This window comes from Piliocolobus tephrosceles, chromosome 14 (assembly GCF_002776525.5).
Source record: "Piliocolobus tephrosceles isolate RC106 chromosome 14, ASM277652v3, whole genome shotgun sequence".
In the NCBI taxonomy this organism is placed as follows: Eukaryota; Metazoa; Chordata; class Mammalia; order Primates; family Cercopithecidae; genus Piliocolobus; species Piliocolobus tephrosceles.
Window position 1 is genome coordinate 6,815,007 of NC_045447.1, and position 3,257 is coordinate 6,818,263.

Below are 3,257 nucleotides of genomic sequence, written 5' to 3' on the forward strand. Positions count from 1 at the left end.
AAAAAAAAAAGAATCTCAGCCCTCAGCCAGACACAGTGGCTCACACCTGTAATCTCAGCACTTTGGGAGGCCGAGGCAGGTGAATCACAAGGTCAGGAGTTCGAGACCAGCCTGGCCAACACAGTGAAACCCCTTCTCTACTAAAAATACAAAAATTAGCCAGGCATGATGGCAGGTGCCTGTAATCCCAGCTACTCAGGAGGCTGAGGTAGGAGAATCCCCTGAAGCCGGGAGGCAGAGGTTACAGTGAGCCAAGATCGCACCATTGCACTACAGCCTGGGTGACAGAGTGAGACTCTGTCTCAAAAAAAAAAAAAAAAAAAAATCTCCTCATCTTTTACAGACATACTGCTGAATTATCTATGAATACAGTATGTCTAGGATTTGCTTCAAAGTAAAATCCACTGCAGGGAGGGGTCTGGCTGTGAACTGAGAAGGTGAAGCTGGGTAATGAATACACTCGTGTGTGTCAGGGGTCATTCATTATACACGTCTCCCTGCTTTTGTATGTGATTGACATTTTCCATAATAAAAGGTTAAAAAAGAACATGCAGCAGGGCGGAGTGGCTCACACCTGTAATCCTAACACTTTGGGAGACCGAGGTGGGTAGATGATGAGGTCAGGAGTTCAATACCAGCCTGGCCAAGATGGTGAAACCCCATCTCTACTAAAAATACAAAAATTAGCCAGCCGTGGTGGCGGGTACCTATAAATCCCAACTACTCAGGAGGATGAAGCAGAGAATTACTTGAACCCAGGAGACAGAGGCTGCAGTGAGCTGAGATGGCCCTACTGCACTTCAACCTGGGCGACAATGCAAGACTCCATCTCAAAAACAAAAACAAAAACAAAAAAACGGCTGGGCGCGGTGGCTCAAGCCTGTAATCCCAGCACTCCCAGCACTCTGGGAGGCCGAGGCGGGCGGATCACAAGGTCAGGAGGTAGAGACCATCCTGGCTAATACAGTGAAACCCTGTCTCTACTAGAAATACAAAAACTTAGCCTGGAGTGGTGGTGGGCGCCTGTAGTCCCAGCTACTCAGGAGGCTGAGGCAGGAGAATGGCGTGAACCCGGGAGGCAGAGCTTGCAGTGAGCTGAGATCCGGCCACTGCACTCCAGCCTGGGCGACAGAGCGAGACTCCGTCTCAAAAACAAAATAAAACAAAACAAAACAAAAAACACGCATTAAATAGTTAATAAAGAGCCCTTCAATAATAACAGCAACCACTTCCCATTATGACAAAAGCACATTCTGAGCGCTCTCAACAGTGAAGACTCACTTCCAAATCCATCAATCCTCTGCCGCCAAGACTTTAAAACTGTTACCCAAGGTTGGCAACCAGATTTTCCTCTACTGCACCCATTTAATGGGTCAAATTTCACCTGCTACAGACCCAGAAGGCAAGACCTAAAAGGTTTACTCTGCTGGGGCCGTCCTGGGGACAGACTGGTCTCTCCTCTCACTGCCAAAAACATCTATCACCAAAAAGCCAGGATTTCACTCTCCCATTTATGCTATTCAGTAAGGCTCCTCCTATCACAAAGTACAATTCTAGATTCACCCTGGGAATGGAGTCACTTAGCTTACACCACAGCCCGCGGGTACGTGAGTCGCCACAGCCGGCTCAGTAACCCCATCCCAGTCAGGGCCACAAGGCTCAAGTTGATGTCAGCTGTCACCACTATAGGGCGCTTCAAAAATCCCCACATCTTGTAGAAAAGTGGGCTCAGGCAGATGCCCTAGAAAAGAAGGGAGAAGCCGTGGTCAATGAGGGCTCACGAGAAGCTACAAAAGGAATCCCCAGCCACCTGGCTCCCAGACGCGCGCTGAGAGAACCACAGCCCAGCCGGGCTGCTAAGAAAAGCCTAAGTTCCTGGAGCCTTGGTTCAGGTAGACATGTGGGGTGAGGGGCACTAGCAGTGAACTCGGGTGGGAATTCAGGGGATCTCAGGACCGGACATTCACTCCTGCCAACAACTCATTCCGCCAGGCGCGGTGGCTCAAGCCTGTAATCCCAGCACTTTGGGAGGCCGAGACGGGCGGATCACGAGGTCAGGAGATCGAGACCATCCTGGCTAACATGGTGAAACCCCGTCTCTACTAAAAAGAAAAATACAAAAATCTAGCCGGGTGAGGTGGCGGGCGCCTGTAGTCCCAGCTACTCGGGAGGCTGAGGCAGGAGAATGGCGGGAACCCGGGAGGCGGAGCTTGCAGTGAGCTGAGATCCGGCCACTGCACTCCAGCCCCGGCGATAGAGCGAGACTCCGTCTCAAAAAAAAAAAAAAACTCATTCCATAAAACCAGCTGAGCACGTCTTGGGAGCGAGAACACCGCTAAGGAATGCCAGGGTTTCTCCCCTCCCTCCCCGACGACCAGGAGCCCACAGCGCGGCCACAGCTCCCTGGGCAGCTCCTGGGTGCCATCTCAGCTGCTTGGCCCAGGGACCCCAACCTGGCCGAGCCTCGAGGCCTCCTCATCTCTCCTCAAGGATGCATCTGCCCCCAGTGCCTCCCTGCCTTCTCTTCCAGCGGCACATCATCCCCGGGTGCTCCCTTTCTCGCCTGGAGGGTGCATTTGCACCCTGCGCCTCCACGTTCTCCTCCAGGCTTCATCTTCCCTTGAGCGCCGCTTCTCTTGAGGATGCATCAGCCCTGGGGCATCCTGTCTCACACCAAAGCCGCATCTGGCCGTTGGCGCCCCGCTGGCATCCTCAGGCCCCATCTACCCTGGACGCGCCTTTCCCTCCCTAAGCTGCACCTGCCTTGAGCGCCTTCCCCCCAAAAGGTCCCATCCGTCCTGGGAGTACCTCCTCTCCCCTTGCAGACCGCATCTGCCTGGCCGGCCCTTCTTCCCCACAGGCCGCACCTGTCCCGGCCACCAACTCCTGAAGCTGCGTCGGCCCCAGCTCCGTCCTCACCCTGAGGCTGCAGCCGCAGCACGCTCTTCCTCCCTAGGGCTGCACGCGCCGCGGATTCTTACTTCGGGACTCGGTCGGCCGGACGCCGCCCCCGGCTCCGGCAAGACTTGGACGCCCTCGTCCCGCACTGACTCTCCCGAGTCCGGGCTGGGCTGTCGTCCCCGGTGTCTCCAAACGTACCCGCGTTTCTCCGAGTCCAGGCAGAGCCGCGCCCGGCGCCGGGAAACGCCTCGGAACCGTCCTACTGGGCCGACGGTTGGCGGTGAGGCCGCTCAGCACTCCGCACCGCCCGCCGCCCTGCTCGACGTTCGATTCACCGCGCCTTATGGGGGGGGGGG